At 45.9% G+C, this 18,866-nt stretch overlaps 1 protein-coding gene across 2 annotated transcripts in view; it reads right to left on the bottom strand.

Annotated features, from left to right (window-relative positions):
* Positions 1-18,866, bottom strand: part of KIAA0513 (KIAA0513 ortholog) — an 82,563-nt gene that overhangs the window by 51,360 nt on the left and 12,337 nt on the right. Inside the window, exon 1 of one of the 2 annotated variants that reach the window (XM_044987061.1) lies at positions 2,888-3,079. The exons of the other annotated variant lie outside the window; for it this stretch is intronic. The gene's annotated coding sequence lies outside the window, so the exon portion shown is untranslated. Of the gene's footprint in view, positions 1-2,887; positions 3,080-18,866 lie in introns of those variants that run through there. 2 annotated transcript variants of the gene reach the window in all.

Consider the following 18,866-nt stretch of genomic DNA (forward strand, 5'->3'; position numbering starts at 1 on the left):
GAAAAATTGATAAAAATCAGAAAACTGGCAAGGGGGAAAATGAGGGACACATGGAGCTCCTGGCATCCGGTTAGCAGGCTCAGTAGTTTCAACCAGGTCTGTAACCGTCTACAGATCAAAGAACCGGTTGATGGCGCCATTCCAGCCTGGCACACCTCCCATCTCAGCTCTGCCCAGGGCACAGTTTAACATGTTGACACCCTGGATGACTTCCCTGCCAGACAGAGAAAAGAAAGAAGAATGGTGGAGGAAGGGAGGCACAGAGCCCTGATACAGTGGGGAAATGGGGGACAAAGGTCTGGGGGAGGGGGATGCAGAATCCTTGCCATGGTAGGGAAGAAGGGAACAGGAGGCCTGGGAGTGAGAAGGCAGAATAAGGGGACACACAGAGCTCTTGGCATGGAGGTTCAGTGGGAGACAACGGTATTGAGGGAGAAGGACATGGGGGACACAGAGCTCGCTCCATGGTGGGAAAGAGCCGGATGGGGGTACCCAGAGATCCTGCTATACGGGGAGGAGGCCCACTGAGCCCCCCACAAGAGGAAGAAGGTAGGGGGTTGCTGGGAGTCCCTGACAGAGGGGGATAGGAGGGTGGTGCCCAGGGAGCTTCAGGGGAGGGTGAGGAAGGGAGGGATGGAAGGAGCCCCAGGTGTGTGCAAGAGGCCCAGCCAAAGGAAGCAACGAAGCGTGCGACCCTCTAGTAACAACATCGTCTAACTCTGTGGGGAAAAGCCAGTCTATGCGTGATGCTGACATGCAGGCAAAGCCAGGAGAGAGGGACATCAAAGCTCCACAATCCATTTAAACCCTGGCCTATATTTAAAAATCAGATTAGACCTAGCTCCCTCTGAGCACCATAGTTAGGTCCATTAACCCCCTGGTTTAGACACGGCTAGGTCAACGGAAGCACCATTCTGTCAACCTAGCTACTGCCTCTCGGAGAGACGGATTAACGGAACAACCCCTTCCATCGACACAGCAGCATCCACGCTGTGGCAGCCAGAAACGTGCCACTGTAGTGTAGACATGGCCTAAAAGGTCCCCTGTGCGGCTTCCCCAAATGGGTAGATCATCTCCAGGAGACCCAACCTTTCCTTTCACTGTTGCTCTCATTAGCACCACCTGAGAATAAATCCAAGAGACATTAAACTGAATTCCTTTCTCCACAAACTAAGTTCTACTCATTTTCTTTTTAAGGGTGACCCAGTCCACTTCTTTTCTTTTAAAGAGATGGCTAATTCAACCTTGAATATTAAAGCTAATTGTATTTTGTAAAGAAGAGAGCTATCCTGAAATTCTGGAAGTCTCTTGCTTTTCTTGTGCATCCCAACCGCATCATTTCCATTATGTCAACACCAGATATCAGATGCCAGCTTCTTATTTTATTATATTTAAAAAAAAACAAATTAAACATCTCTTAAAGGGACAGGCTCTTCAAGAGCACCATTTAGACCACCTTTTCAACTGCACTGAAATTTTTCCCTTTAATTCCATCCAGCAGGACATATTTTTCAGCATCCAGAGGAGATATTAGACTAAGCCAGATATTTGAGAGTCTCCCCAGCTACTTTCATAGCTGCAACCCCTTAAATGAAAATATTTTTAACAAGCTTTTCACGCACTAGAGCTCTCAGAAGTAAGCTCAGGCATTGACTAATTTGAACTGCTGCCTCCAGCCTTTTATTGAGTTACTGGGATATTACTCCAAGAAGCTGATCAGCAAAGCTGGAAGCCTGTCACTGAAGCACAATACTGCCAACGCCTCGGGATAAGATTTCAGATCATGAGTGTCCCACGCCAGCGGGCAGTCTGTCCGACCATGCACAAAGGTACCTCTCAGCTAGGGAGAGGACAGAGAGAGAAGCTCTAACGGATTGCTCCACACTACACCAATGGGCTCTGAAGGGAATGCAATCCAGCCATCTGCAACCCACTGCATTAGTGCAATGAGAAGATTTTAAAGGGACAAGAATGTTTTGCAAGGGGGATCCCCATTGGAAAGAGAACAGAGAAAAATATCTCTCACACACACACACACACACACACACACTGAACCAAATAATTCAGACCACTCTGCAAAAGCCGAGATCTCTCCAGTTCCAGGCTGTCCCCCATGCGCCAGGCTCTAAGGCAGCGGCTGCCTCTGCTTTGGCACTCAGTCATTTCCCTTCCTTTTCACCTCGCCTAGATTTTACCTGTGGTGAATAAGTCTCAAAGTGCCTTTGTTCCCTGTGCTGTTCTGCTTATTCAGTGGCAGGTTATCAGTGCTCAGAAGGGCTCTTATCTGACTTCACAGGAGCAACGGGAGTGGGGAACAAGCAGTGGAACACCATGGATAATCTTGAAGAAGCCACAATTCCTCTCTCAGGAGCTCATATGCACCTAATCCACGCACACCCCTCTCCCCATGCCTGCCCAGCACTCATTGCATGTCAGCTCAAAGAGGAAGGAAGGTGTGTGTGTGGTGTAATTTTGACAGTGTTCACATCAGTGGGTTTTTGTTCCCAAGCACAGCACACCCCAGACAACAATGCAACTCAACTCCCCAACAGCAAACCTCAAAGAGAACAAAACACAAAGCAAGGGCATTGCCTCACTGCAAAACTAACCAAGCTACACTGGTCAGAATTGGCAGCGGTTTACCTCTTCCACTCAGGAGTCTGAGAACTGAAGCGATATACTTCTAGGGCATCGTCTCGCATGCTGGGCTTAGATGCTGTACTGACAGCCAGCGTGCCAACCCATAAACCAGACACATAGTTCCACTATGAATAAAGCATTTCATGCATCTTTAAGTTTAGCAGAGTTAAAATAAATATCTCCGTCTCTCTGGTGATCTCGTTCGAAAGCAAAGCAATTACTGTAACTACCGCGGGTCATAAATTACCTGCTTTGCCACTTGCCTGGTGATCTGTGCCAGGAAAATGAAGACGAGAGGGGGGAAAACGTCCAACTCTAGGCAGCTGTTGAGAGGGGAGGAGAGAACAATCCAACAGCAAGGGGTACATGCTCAGCGCAGTGCGCAAAGCAATTCAGCACGCAACATCCAGCAGCCACCAGAGCTGCGTGTGTGAATCCTCGTGCATCCGTCTCCAAATCAGCCACACGCGTGCACACCCACACGCACCCCATTGATCACGATAGGCTCGTCAGTTTCCCCACCCCCTGAGCTCCAATTAGCAATTGGCACACAACATATTCACTGACTCAGCTAATAATTTCTCTCTTTCACTGAAAGGTCAAATGCCGAGGGATTTTTTTTTTTATAATGCCATTTTCTGAGCTGATAGCGAGGAGCACGTCCCAGAGCTACCAAAAGGCTTTGACATTTTAATTCCACAGAGCATCAGAGCAGTAAATGGTGAGACGTCAAGGGGTCTGAAAGCATTCTCCCCCCATGACGCAGCAAGGGGCTATGTGAATTGTGCATCACTGACAAGCCGGGAACACATCCCACCATCCTCCGCAAAGCACTAAAATGAGAGGTTAACGGATGGAGAGTTTTATTGTTCACTCTACGGCACTTGCACCTCCCTGTGGGGGGTGGAGGTGGAAATGTGGATTCAAAAGAGCAAGTGAGGGGGCGGGAGCCTTGAAACAGGCAGAACCGTTCATCCAAAGTTTGGAATGTTGACAGTTTTTGCTTTGAAAAATCACCACTCTTCCCAGCCCGCTCTAGAAACAACCGGTGCAGAGAAGCTCCACAGCAGGGGTATGTACGGCCACTCTGCCCTTCCTACCCCACTCAGTGGGAAAAGGGTTCTAGAAAGGAGAAGGCTGAGAATCTCTGCAACGGGGCAAACCCTGCATCTGACAGCAGCGATACTGTAGCATTGAGGAGGCTGTTGTGCTGTATTTATAAAGGAGCACGATATCAGGGAGGCTTCATTGATGAAGCACCAGTTTGCTCCAATACAACAGCTAGCCCCTTCACTTCCATTTTTTTATTCTAGCATCTTCCTTCTCTCTCTCTCGGTATTCTTTGCTCTCCATTCCCACAAAACAGTACAGCAGCTACTCAGAGTTTTGTGGTCACTAGCAAGCAATAAACATGGCTACTGAACTGACTTCTCAGCAAAAGCCCCACTCTACCACCTGCTCCTGTTACAAGGGAGAACCTCTTTTCTCGCCCCAGGATTAGGCTAATTACTAATTGTACTAATTAGAGCTGCAGCCACTAGAGGGCGACACAAACACTGTCCAATCAAGGGCAGCGAATCATGTAGCACTAACGAGTTCCGCCCTCGCACTTCGAGAGCCGTCTCGAGCCCTGTCCTCATTGGGAGTAAAATCATGCTAGCTGTGACTGTGTGTAAAGTGGTACCATTCTTCTCCCAGAGCAGATAGAGACTGATAACAGCACGTGCTCCTCCACCCCAGCACTGCCAGGTGAGTCCCAACACGGGAGCAGCTGGGACATTTGCAACTCTTCCTTCTAGGGTAAAATTCTTGAAGTCTCCCAAGAGGTCGGGAGAGAAGGTGGCACAACTCCCAACCCCCATCTTACAGGCACCGGTCAGGACACTATGCTGAATGCCAGATCGAAAGGCCATCTGACTGTCCACTCAAACAAGGGATCTGGTGGGAGAATTACTCATGAGCTGTAAATACATTTGATCAAAATCACCGGGGAAGACATGCCTAGGCCCCATTGGTCACGTTAGATTTCCTTAAAAAGAAAAATTTCCTACAGATCCTCAGCAACCAGCTGTGCTTCAAAGCACATTGCTCCCTTAGCAACCTGCTCAGCTTGGCTGCTCTCAGTTATCCCAGAGCAGTGGTTCTCAAACTTTTGTACTGGTGACCCCTTTCACATAGCAAGTCTCTGAGTGCGACCCCCCCCCATATACATTAAAAACACTAATATATTTGATGTTCGTCCATCGTTTTCGAAGAAGACCTTGACATCTAGCAGGTTGTGAGCTGTCCACAGTGCGTCCGCAGGTGGCTGATAAGGCCAATACGGCCTTATCATATATTTATATAATATATTTAACACCATTATAAATGCTGGTGGCAAAGCGGGGTTTGGGGTGGAGACTGACAGCTCGCGACTCCCCACGTAATAACCTTGCAACCCCCTGAGGGAGTCCCGACCCCCAGTTTGAGACCCCCTGTCCCAGAGCTTAGCCTCGAGGAGGGAGAGATGACTCAGTATCAAGCCCGGGATCTTACACACACACGCTGATGTATGTAAGCCACTTGTTAGGGCACCTTACACTTCCCCCTCTCTGTATCTGACCCACGGAGGATGCCAGTCTGGTATAGCCCCCGGGCTCCTCCGCTCAAGCGGAAGACACTCCTGCTTTCAGCTGTGGTGGCTCCCGGTGTCAAACAGGACGACAGCTGTCATGGAAGCACTTGAGAAGGCCACAGCCCCTGTTTAATACACCTTTCGCCAAAGCCTCATCCTTGATGCAGAGGGCATTCAGCACTCCAATTAACATCACTCTCATGATGGACGGCCTCTGTCACTCAACCCCACATCACAGCAAACACAATCCTCTATAAGGTTTTACAGTACTTTTTCAGTAATCCTGTGCATCCAACTCCAGAGACACGGAACCTCTGTTCTGAGAGCTCAGACACCCCTCTAATTCATGCTTTTAAAAGGCACCTCGCTGCTGCGCATGGTGCGGCATGAGGCTTGAAGTTACTGATCCAGAGATGCATATTTTTTCATCTTAAGTTGCATTTTTTAAAAAAAATATCATGCATGTGAACGTGGCCAGTGGTTCTGAGCAGAAAACCAAATGTGTCAGTAATTTACTACTTTCCACTGATTAAAATCATCATCATTAACATGTCCATTGCAAAGAACATTTTAAAAAATTATCCAGACCCAAAGCTTTTATACAAGCTATGCAACCATACCTTGGCTTAGTTACATCCCTTTGCACCACCTTCCTACATCCCACTTTTGTCTGTTATCACTTGTTTTCAGGTCTTAACTTTCATTGCAAGATCTCTGATGCACAAATAGCAGATCCCAGTTTAATCTCAGTTCTGCTGTTGTAAATCCACAGCAACTTCAATCGAGTGACTCCAGATTTGCACCAGAGTCTCACAGATCAGAGTCTGGCCCCATGTCTTATTTGTTCTGTGAACTGCTATTCACGTTCATGGCACTATATCAGTGCACACATCAATCCATCTCTGTTCTCTCTCCATTACACTGAAGAGCCAGCAGATAGGAGCAGAAGGAACAATGGTATTTATTTCAACAAAGAGTATTTCAATCGTTTCCACCCCGGCCTGCCCCCCAACTTTGACATTTCATCTCTAAAATCATTAGTTTCTTCCAAAAAGGAAATAAAGAGCCAACAGCCCAGTCATCCTAATGTCCCATGCACACCTGCAAGAACAGGTAAGGAACCTGAGCTGTCCATCTCTACTGTGTATCGAGCTTTGTTATTAGTACAGAGATAGAAGAGATTCCATGGTGAGTTACAGAAATATATTTGCAGCCAGAAGTTCCCCTTCCAATTCTCTCTCACGTTAAGCCTTACCTTGAAAACAAAACAGATTTACCCGCCATTCGCTAACCCATGGTGTATCTGAATCCAGAAGATTACTCAACATTTGACAGCCCCGGCAGCTTTAAACTCACTGGGGCATGTGGGAGATTATTTCTGGTTCTTTTCTTCCCCCGCCTCCTCCCCAAACTCTGAAGTAGACTCAGGATCGGGGCAGGCAGCAAAAGAGAAAAATCCCAAACCAGGCCAGATCGCAGAAACTAAGATGTGATTCTGTTAGACAGCACAGCTAACATTTCAATCCTACTGCACTGCTGGACGTGCCAGAAGGAACTAGACAATGGAAGGAACACTAATTTCATAATAGAAGTTCTTGGAAGGAACAACATGGGCCTATGATATCTTCAGATAAAAACAAGATGTATTTTTTATTCCAGGCTTGTTACAATTTGTACACCCTTCCTGCTAAAAAATGTCGCAGGAAGAGTGCCCCTCAGGCCCTTTGCAGCATCTTGCAGAGATGCGTCATCTTTGTTGTCTTATTTCAATAAGAGGATCAGCTACTTTTCTGCTATTAAATAGGCTGCACCATGCAAAGAAAATTCAAGGGTCACAGTGCCTGTGTCATAAACAGATAGTTAAGGGTTAAGGTTTTTGTCTACCTGTAAAGGGTTAACAAGCAGTACCTGTGGACACCTGACCAGAGGACCAATGAGGGACAAGATATTTTCAAATCCCTGTGGAGGGAAGTTTTTTTTCCTGTTCTTTGTTTTTTAGAGAGTCTCTCTTGGGAATTAAGAGAGTCCAGACATCTTAATCAAGTCCTCCCAGGTTTCTGCAATAAATTCTTCTATTCAAGCTAGTGAGTATTAGCAAGGAACTAGTATTCTTATACTTTTATTTCTGTATTTGCAATTCTGTGTTTTGCTATAGAATTTCTTTAAGTCTGTACTGTTATTGCTTTTACTGAGAAAGAAAGGAGGGGGAATTCTCTCCAGAGATTGATAAGTTTAGACCCTGTATATTGTTCCATCTTGGTTACAGAGACAGTGACTTTCTTTTATTTTTTAATAAATCTTTTCTGTAAAGGACTTGGTTAATCTTTCTTTGGGTGGATTCTCAGGGAAAGGGGAGGGGGAGGCATCCCTCTGTAGTTAGATCCCGGTATCTCTCCTAGGAAAAGGGAGGGGGGAGGAAGCAGGGGGGAATGGTTTATTCCTCCTGGGTGTAAGAACTCCATAGATTTGGGGCTCTTGGGATCCCCAAGGATTTTGGGGAAGGACTGTGTCCCAATCCACGTACCTGATTGGGTGGTGGCAGCTTTTACCAGATCTAAACTAGGATTTTTAGTTTAGAGGGAAACCAGTGCAGGTCCCCATTTTAGAACCCAACAGCTCTAAGTGGGGGTGAGACCTATGACAGCCTGTCAGTCCACAGTTACTGAACAAACTATACACATAGGAATCCCTTGCAGCCACTTCTGCGGTAACACATTACAGCAGTTTCACAGCGCACAGTAACACTACAGGAGTATTTCAGGCTGGAAATGAAGGGTACTTTGGCTGAAACCATAGGGAGAATGTAGATTGGCAGTAGTTACCCACACTGGAATCTGGTCAAGGGCCAGTTCTTGCCAAAAAGGACCGCGGGGACTTCAGCTTCCATAAGCGTATAGGACTTTGCCTTTGAGGACTCCTCCAAAACAGCAGCAGTAGCCCAGGCCATCAGAGCTCCGTGAGAAAAGTAACACCCAGAGAATGAACCAGCTCCACTTCCCAAGTCTCCCATCCAAATACCAGCCCAGCCTGATCAGGCTTAGTGTAGGAGATCTGATGAGGTCACCAGGAGCAAGGTGCAATTCGGCAGTGAAAGTCCTTTTCAATTAGGTGCAAGACAATCCATGAAGACGTCACAGCAAGGCCCAATGAGCAGAGAAAGACCAGCCTTTCCTAAACTCAAGCAATTATGGCACTGTCCTAATGAGTCCTGGTGGGATTAGAGCAGCATTTGAGCCTACTCCATGGAATGGGGCACAAGTGGATGACCATAGAAGGCCCTTCCAACTCAATCATCTAGGAGCTGAAGGGCCCTCCAAATGGGATTGGTAATGAGCTAAGTGATGGAGCTGATCACTCTAGGTGACTCATTCAAATACAGCCTGTGCTAGTAATAACTAGACATTGTTTGCCGTTCAATGGCCGGCCGGAGGACTTTGTGAAATGAGTTAGTGATTTAAATTCATTTCCCAATGGGCAAAACTCACACCTCACCACCACCAGCGGGCACTGGGCCTGGAGACTCCTCCTTGTTAGAGCAGAGCTGGTTATCCCATGCACAAGGCTGAGGCACATCATAGTACACTGCAGGAGGAAGCTTGCACTGCTGCTGTCGGCTGCGTGCACATTTTTGGGGGCTCACGGAAGGCTCCAGTTTCCAGGGCCAACAATACAGTGGATAATTTAGTTTGTTTTTCTGTGTGTTCGCAATTAATACATAAGGAGCAGAAGACAGGAAAATCCCCCTCTGCTACAACTATGCTTTTGACAGCAGAACAATAGAGTCCTTAGCACTCAAACAGATTTGTGTGTATATTTAGATCAAAGTGGAGCTGCTCGGAGTTCTGAAACCAGTTGTTTGCAGGTGTGGTTTGTTTTTAGCACAGAGTTCTTAACCCTTCAGTGGCAAGGGCCCTGGGCAGCTCCAAATCTGCACAGGGCTGAACACACCAGTGGCATCCAAACATGCTGAGAACCTGCACGGGTTGGCTGCTGCATCACTGCAGGGCCCTTGGCTCTGAACTTGGGTTCATTAACTGACTGCTCAATACCTAATTTTGAAAAGTGACAGCATCCAGTTAAGCACCAAATTATACTCACCCTAAAGTCCAGGAGACTTTTTTAGAAGTAAAAGAGAAAGGCATGTGTTAATCTTTCTACGCATTCCACTTCATGGGGAGTTTTAAAGGAAACACTACATTTATGGAGTAAAACCAACTGGAGACAAGCCCTGACTCTACATTGGAAAGCAATCATCAGATCCATTTGTCACTAATGTGCCAATCCCTGTGGTATTCCTGATGCCAATTTATCATCTCCCAGGCTATATGCAAATATACATAAACACCCATTGCAATAGTGTGTTATGATGTGATTCCATTGCCAGTCAGGAGGGCAAGGGCGGCTCCAGGTCCCAGCACGCTAAGCGCGTGCTTGGGGCAGCAAGCCGCGGGGGGCACTCTGCCGGCGCCACGAGGGTGGCAGGCAGGGTGCCTTCGGCGGCTTGCCTGCGGAGGGTCCGCTGGTCCCATGGCTTCTGGACCTCCCGCAGGCACGGCTGCGGGAGGTCCGCCGAAGCCGCGGGACCAGCGGACCTCCTGCAGGCAAGCCGCCGCACGCAGCCTGCCTGCCGTGCTTGGGGCGGCGAAATGTCTAGAGCCGCCCCTGCAGGAGGGGCACTCTTGAAAAAAAACAACCACCAAGATATGCCATTGTTCCACCACATCCCTTCAGAAAACTCTTCTAATCCAAAGTATGTCCATGGAATTAAGCTGGCATCTCCCTCACCAAATGTCCCTGTTTACAGGCTCACTGTGAGGCCTTAGGGAAGTCCCTTAGCTTAGATTCCTTCTATCGCTGTTTTGACATCCTTTACATGGGGTAACAGCACTTCCCCATACCACAAGGATTTGTGGAGGCATTAATTAAAATCACTAAAGGCCTCAGATTCCTGGAAGAAGGTGTTACAGAAACGTTGCCACGCACGACAGTCAATTGCATCCTCTAGCCAGCCTACTACAGTGTATTGCACCGCGGGTTCATGGGGTTTGAAATGAGAATGATGTGATATGTGAACAGCAAGAGTAATACAAAAGGTGTTTTGGTACCTGCTGTTCCTGGACAGACTCTCTATCTGGGTGGTAGGGAAGTAGTGAAGACTGCAAGCAGCAAACTGCTGATAGTACTCTACTAGCATTTGCGAACACAGTCATATTGTAAGCACGGCGCTTGGGGAAATGGCTAGCAACGTTCTGCCACTACCATGCTCCTCACCCACATTATGCCCGTATGCGTGGCACATGGAGTTTATTTTTGAATTAGGATACGCAGAACGAAATAATAGATTAGATCCCACCTAGTGCATCGTTCTGTCAGTGCAACATTCTTCTCTACTGTATGTTTTGACCAGAGTCTGGAATAATTTTAAAATGTGCCAAGCAATGGAGCTTCCATCACTTCTCATGGGAGGTTAGCCCACAAACTATTAAACCTCGCCACCAAGGAAGCTTTTCTTGATAATCTGTAAGTTTCCCTTTTCTTAAATGTACTCCTAGTTGTTCTTCCTTTTATCATGGCAAATTCCTCTTGCCCTGGGATTCACAAACCTTTCAAGATTTTCTTTCTACCACCCTGGGACCTCTGCTCCCAGATTGCTGTCACTTGTGCACACAACTACCAGATTGATGTGTAACTGCACACAATAGTTAGGTATTGAGTATGCATTGAATGCACCTTAACTGTTTGAAAATCAGGCTCGTGGATCAGTGCTGGAACTAGGGGTGCTGCCGCATCCCCAAGCTTGAAGTGGTTTCCATCATATACAGGGCTTACAGTTTGGTTCAATGGCTCTCAGCACCCCCACTATACAAGTTATTCCAGCATCCCTGGGCTCATGCTAGATAGTCAACCATGCAAAACCACCTCCAGCCTTTGCAAAGAAAAGTTACAGACACAAGGAATGACACATAGAAGGCTAGAGAGTGCGCATATTTATTCAAGCGCTTGTATTCTTGTAATATTAACTGCCTTACAAAGGAGAACTTTCCCCATTCCCAAAGGTTTTTCTCTATTATGAACAGCTGTTCTACAGCATGCATGAAAATATCAGCAAGTGACTCATCCGCCTTAATCAAGTTAGGATGAAAGCGTTACATTTACCATCAGCCTCCACACAATCTGCAGAGTGCAAAAGTTATACTAAACAAGTGGAAAATGGCTAATCCCATTCATAACACATTTTGGTAAACATACGCAAACTTGCTTAGATGTCATCTAACACAATAATGTACTCATGGATTTTAATCAGCTGCCAAACTTTAGACACATCACATGTTGCATTTACATTGTAAATCAGATCACACCAATTCCTTTATCTAGGTTGCTTTTTTGCATATCAACATTACCTTCCTCTCTATTTGCAACAAGCAGAATGTGTAGACTGCCTTTATCCAAGTCAACAGCAGCCATTCCCACAGCACAAAAACAAATGACCAGGCTAACTGAGCTGGAAAGATGCATCTTAGTGCTAAGAATTAAGCGCACCTTGGAAGTCTGTGGTAATCATTAAAGACAGAAGAAACATGAAAGCTGCTCTTCTTTCTCTTCCTTGCACTAACACATCAGTTACCTCTCCCAGAAGCTGTTCCATTTGCTCATGGAAATCAGATGCTTCAACTTGAATGAAAGACATAACAGGGAAGGGAGAAGAGAATGTAACCAACGAGAAAGCTTGGGACAGGATCGTGACGCTGGCAGACCAGGCGTTAGCTTACGCCAAGGCCCTTTGGCCTCACTGAACACTGACAAATGCTCAGGTAGAAAGCAGTCTGGCTCCCCGTGAGTTAGCATTGTTAAAATAAATGTTAGGTTTATAAGAATGTGTTTAATGTTTAGACTTTATGAAATGCTTGTAAACTGCTGCACGCATTACCTCACTTACAATACCTGTATCCTATAAGAGTTTTCAATGTTTGCTTTGAAACTATAAAAGTTTGCTATGAAACTGGAACCCTTCCCCCCCTCATCCCTCTACCCCCCCCCCCCAGTCAGGAGAGAAGCATTACCAAGTGTGAAATACTAGTTCACGACAAGAGATGTCATCTTCCGCCCAACAAAACAAGGCCTATACGCATCAGACAAGCCACCGTGGAACATCAGTGGGCAGAAGACTGATTGTTTTCCCCACACCATGAAGAGAGGACGTGCACAAAAGCTCGTCCCATCACAGCCTGAACTCAAAAGGAAGGGAATAAAAATTCCTGTCAAGGAGAAATTGTTATTACTGTGCTGCTTGGAATTTGGAGAGGGCAAAATTTTAAGCATAAGCAAGGGATCCCCAAGCTGCTTGGCTTGGGTTAGCTCTAAGGGGCATACAGAGCTCGCGTATCATAGCAGCTATTACATTTTTGGAACCGAAGCCTGTAGTTAATTTGTGCGGACATGTTTACCTGCTTTAACCTTGTAAATAACTCACTTCTTTTTCCTACTTAATAAATCTTTAGTTAGTTTATTACAAGATTGGCTACAAGCCTTGTCTTCCGTGAGAGATCTAAGGTACAACTGTCCTGGGGAAAGTGACTGGTCCTTTGGGACTGGGAGTGACCTGAATCTTGCTGTGATTTTTGGTGCAAGGGACAATCTATCACCAAGGTAGGCTTGCCTGGGTGGCAAGATAGCCCAGAGTGCCCAAGCGGACTGTCTGTGACTCCACGTTAAGGCTTGAGGAGTTCACACTTGATACTTGCAGCGCCACCACAATACAGAACAAATAATAAAAGCAGGGCAGTTGGGTGTTTCTATTCTAGGAGAGCATGAGGGTGTAATTAATTCTCTTTTGCTGTGGAAACAAATGATGCCACAATCAAAATTATGGCTTCAGGAGGCAAAAGCAGCAAGCGGGGCACAGGTATGTAGCAACAAACCCAGTTTCCATGTGTGGGGTCTCAGTGATACCACAACAGCAGAGAAATGCAGGAACTAGGAAACATTAGCAGGGTTGTTTCTCAGCAAAGCTTTCTTTAAAGCAATCTAAGAAGTATCAATAGCTCCTTAGCAATAAGGAGCTTCCCTCTGACAGCTTTAGCCAGGGATATGCAGTGCAGTCGTAGCCATGTCAGCGAGGTCATATCTTTTATTGGACCAGCTACTGTTGGTGAGAGAGACCAGTTTTCGAGGCGCACAGAGCAGAGCTCTCGCTCTCTCTCTCTCACCAACAGAAGCTGGTCCAATAAAAGAGAATACTTCACCCACCTTGTGTCTCTGCTAGGCAGCAAACCATGCAGCAAATGTGCAATGAGATTTAGTTACTGGGCACCAACCGAAAATTCAGGGAAAGAAATTAAGCCAACTTTGGTCCATATAAAACTTTGACAGCTGAGACGGCCCTGCCTGTCAAAGAGATACCTACAAAAAGCAAGCAGCTAACTGCGTAATTAAATGCATGGAGTAGCGTGTGCTAAAGCGTATGCGTTGCCCTGGCAAGTGACAACTTGTCATTATCTTAGTGCTGCTGTCACACAGACAGGTCTCACTCCATTGGTTACGGAGACATTAAATGATGTCTCTAGATGCTGTATCTGAGCCTTTCAACTGTCAAAAAAGGCCTCACTTAAGCATAACTCTCCAGAGGGGTAGGTGAGTCTGAGGTTTAAGTACGGCTTGTAAAGATCCTCCGAGTTTCTCGAACGAAGGGTGCTATATAAAGTATTATTAATCACCCTTTGTCACTTAATATTATAGAGTCAGGAAAACGTGGCCACAGCAAGGGGAAATATCCTCAGATTGTCTAACCCAGTGGCTCTCAACCAGGAGTACGCAGAGGTCTTCCAGGGGGCACATCAACTTAATGACATATTTGCCTAGTTTTTACAACAGGCTACCTAAAAAGCACTAGAGTCAGTACAAACTAAAATTTCATACAGACGATGACTTGTTCATACTGCTTTATATACTATACACTGAACTGTAAGTACGATACTTAGATTCCAATTGTTTTATTTTATCATTATATGGAAAAGTGAGAAAGTCAGCCATTTTTCATTACTAATATGCTGTGGCACTTTTATATTTTTATATCTGATTTTGTAAGCAAGGCGTTGTTAAGTGAGGTGAAACTTGGAGGTATGCAAGACAAATCAGACTCCTGAAAGGGGCACAGTCGTCTGGACAGATTGAGAGCCACTGGTTTAACCCACTATTTCTCAACCAGAGGGACGCAACACCCGGGGGTGAAGGGTCACATAAGAATTGGGGGGGGGAGGTTTGCAAGGATTTTATCACATGCTAAAGCAAACAGACTCACTTCCTACACACCCTGACCTTTCAAAGTCAAGTATTCTCAGTCAACCTCTCCAAACACACATGCAAATAAATTATACGGGCATGTCACTGTTAGTATTGATAACAGTTTTTACTCTTATAGTAAATGTAAGAAGATGACAAACATTTTACTTACATACAGAGTTGCCACCTGAAAAGGCTGAGAAACAGTCATCTACCCTATGGCACTGATGCTATTCTTCCCAATACTGTAGTGCTGGGGGCTAAACTCTCTGACAACAGGCACATTCAAATGGAGAGAGACAGGCTAAGCAGTATATACCAGTGGTGTCAAGGACCTGATTTTCAGAAGTGCTGAGCATCTATAGTTTCAATGGGGGTTGTGAGTGCTATGAAAAATATCAGGCCTTCCATCATTACCTAAATGCTACATGACAGAAGCAGGTGGTAGGAGCAGAATCTATAAGTGTGTTAGTATGCTGGGCTCCTTGGGGTAGAAAACTTCTACATCTGTAAAGCTAAAACACACAAAATTAAGCTCTTCTGCATGAGTTACAGGACGTGGCATATAAATATGTAGACAAGGAAATTTAATTTGCAATTGCCTTAAGCAATCTCTGTGCACAGACTGCAAGGAAAAAAACCCTTTTCCTTCCATAGATATGAAGACATTTCTGAAAATTATTAAGCAAGTTATTTTTGCTCATTTCATTCTATTTTTATTCAGTAAGGGGTTTGAGTTTTTTTTGTTTTGGGCTTTTTTGGCCAAAACACAAAGCAAAACAAGAAAGTCGGACTTAATACCAAAAAGCTACACACTACTTATTAGGCACAGGCAATGGATCAATAATGTAATGCTGCACTTGGACATTCTTAAAATGCTTTACAAAAGTGGCTTGGAATTACCTCTATTTTATAAAGGTGGAAAGTGAAGCAAAGAGTTGAAATGACTTTCCCAAGGTCACATGATGAGTCAGTGGCAGAGCTTGGACTGGGACCCAGGTCTTATCTCTCCGACCACAAGACCATACTGCCTCTGTAGCGTATTACACCCTGGACTCAACTCCTGCTTAGGTCACAACGACGACACGTACAAAAGCAAAAGTGAGACAGTTGGCACTAACCCCGGTCTCTGCTCAGCCAAACTACAGAAGCACCATACAATCCGAGGCAAGTAGGGAACATGCTCAGAAGTAGTCCAGGTCATAGAAGGGGATGCAAGTTAAGACTGAAGGTCATGGGAAGAGTTGGCCCAGTACCCAAAGCAGAAGGAGATGCTGAGGGACGGGACTGAAGAGCACCAGTAGGCTAGGACGACTGGAAGGAGCAGGTAACTGCCACACTGGATGAGACCAACAATCCATCTAGGCCAGTGGTTCTCAACCAGGGGTTCAAGGCTCCCTGGAGGGCTGCAAGCTGGTTTGAGGGGGTCCGCCAAGCATGGCTGGCATCAGGCTCGCAAGACCCAGGGCAGAAAGCTGAAGCCCCACCATGCAGGCAGCCCGGGACCCTGAGCTCCAACACCTGGCGACGAAGCCTGAGCAACTTGGCTTCACGGTGCCCCCCGTGGCGTGGGCCCCGGGCAATTGCCCTGCTTCCTACCCCTTAATGCCAACTGTAGAAGTTATATGGAAAAAACCAATTATTGTGGCACAGGTGGGCTGTGGAGTTTTTATAGCATGTTGGGGGGGCCTCGGAAAGACAAAGGTTGAGAACCCCTGATCTAGGCCATGCACCTCTGCCTTCAGACAGCCCCAAATGTATCTCCGTAACGGCCAGCAGCTAAGTATACACAATACCCACCCAACCCAGAATCAGTGCAATTATTCCTTCATTTTTCTGGGCACGATGGTCATTCACGAAGATAAAGGGTTTGAACCTCGGAAGGATTTTACAAAACCTAGCATTATTAAAATGATGTCCTTCAGTTCCTAAAACTGAAGTTTGCGGTTTTAATTTGAACTTCTTCCTGCAGACTCTGAAACCCAGACCCTGTGGCACTGTGCACAGGACAATCAGAAAGTGAAACTGACGGGTAAATAGATGGGGCTGTTTATTTTTGAACCACCCAGCCTGAAGTAAAAGGTTAGGGGTTTGTAAGATTCTTTCCATACTGATAAGCTAAACTCTGACTAGCAAAGGCACGGCAATGCTTTGCCTCTGCGCTTTTAAAATTGCCTCCCTTAACAACTTGAATCACTGGATAAAAAATCTGATGGTGTTTTCGGAAGATTGCATTGCACATTTTTATAAACTGAAATTTTCAGAGGTGCTAGGCCAAGAGCTCAACCTTTTGAAAATCAGGCCATTTACTTACCGCCCTAAATATGGGCCTCAGAGCCTAATTTTTAAAGCGTTGACCTAGAAGAAAAGCAGCATCTAATATTTTTCCCACTAAAGTCCAGTTTTGAATGTAAGCAAGCTGGGTAATGGGGCTTCTGTTTCGGGATTCCTCCTAAACATTGTCCGTCTTGTTTTACATGCCAGACAAAGGAAGGCAGGAAAGCTGAAAGCGAGTAGCTTTACTGTAAAAAAAACAGGAGTACTTGTGGCACCTTAAAGACTAACACATTTATTGTAGCATGAGCTTTCGTGAGCTAAAGCTCACTTCTTCGGATCCATTCTATGCATCCGAAGAAGTGAGCTTTAGCTCACGAAAGCTCATGCTACAATAAATTTGTTAGTCTTTAAGGTGCCACAAGTACTCCTGTTTTTTTTTTTGCGGATACAGACTAACACGGCTGCTACTCTGAAACCTAGCTTTACTGTCTATCAGCTGCCTAGCCTGAGGGATGGGAATCGTCAAGGAACATTTTATCAGATTAACAATGAAGCCAGGGCAATTTCATGTTTAATAACAATGGGACTGAACAGTCTTTGCTCGCAGGATTCAAGGCAAAAAAAACCCCATTTAATCTGGGGTAAGTAAGCAAGCCCAGAAGACAGGGTCTGGTGCTACAGAACACTGAGCACCGCTCCTCCAAACGTCAATGGGAGGGGAGAGTGCTCAGCACTTCACAGGGCTGAGCTTTTCCTGAGGATATGCTTTTAAAAGACCCACCCTGGAGCTACGGGCAATGATACAAACTTTACTATGCTATGCCATGGCTCTTTTATTGTAGTGGAGATGTACCCTAAGAGTCTAACTCAGTGGGATCTGAATTCAAATCCCTTATTGCCCTAGGACCGGCAGGGGGCTGGGAATGCTGTGGAGGTAGCAGCTGGAAAGGGAAAGAGAAAATGGATCATTCCTGCAACCCACCGCTTGGGTGAATGGCCGGCTCTGGAAGCAGCTACGCTCACCTCTCTCCTGAGCCAAGACTGTGCACAGCAGGGTCTCTGTGAGCACAGGACAGAGGCGAGGTACAAACAGAGGAGGGAGTGGCCACCAGCCCACTGGGAACTAGGTAAACTATCAAACAGCCATAGGATGGTGTTACTCTCAGGTCAGCACATGGTATAATTGCCCAGCACACAGTACAATGCTCTCATCAGCTATGTATCTACTTTCCAATTATACCGGACAGCAAGAGCAACCATTTCCATGGCTTTATAAAGCTGCATCACGAGGAGGGTTAACAGCCAAAGAAAAGATTTTTAAAATATATTCCTTAAATCAGTATCACTAGAACCATGTGTTAGAATTAAGAGCTAGGCAAACAGCAGCACAGCATGTGCATAAACATAGCAGGTGAAGCTTCCTAACAGTGACGTCTACCCGGCTACTGAACAGTCTCCTAAGGGAAATGATGGAAACTTAAAATTGGGCTGGACAAAGGATTAGAAAAAGTCCTATGGGGAACCACCCTGCCTTGGCCAGGGGATGGACTAGATAGGACCTGATAGAGACTGAGAAGATCAATCTTCTATGAAAATCAGGATAAGTTTGCACCATTTATACATACCTTGGGTGGAATCCTGTCCATGTAGGTTAAACCAGGCAATAACTGACAAAGGATCAGTATAAAACGATGCTCGTTCCTTGCCCATTACAGGCGGAAGGGCCTCCTAGATTGGAAAGCATTTGCAATTTCTAAGAAGAGCATTCCCCGGTCAAATCTCAGCAGGTTGAGATGCAAAGAAGAGCTGCAGGCCAGGATAGACCATGAGTAAATGCCACACACTGAGCAGCAGCTGCAGAACCCACCTAATCATGGCCGTGGGCAAAGGACAGAAGAGACAGGCTTTATTGGAACAAAGAGAATCCCAGAAGGGCGATTTCTCCTTGGGAGACGTGCCAGGGGTAATTTAACAGCAGCGCAATTCAGATGACAATCAGATTGTGCCCTGTACTGTCAAATTCACACTTGGCCACAGTGTGATGAGCATCTGTGAT

The sequence above is a fragment of the Mauremys mutica genome, chromosome 14 (genome assembly GCF_020497125.1).
Source record: "Mauremys mutica isolate MM-2020 ecotype Southern chromosome 14, ASM2049712v1, whole genome shotgun sequence".
In the NCBI taxonomy this organism is placed as follows: Eukaryota; Metazoa; Chordata; order Testudines; family Geoemydidae; genus Mauremys; species Mauremys mutica.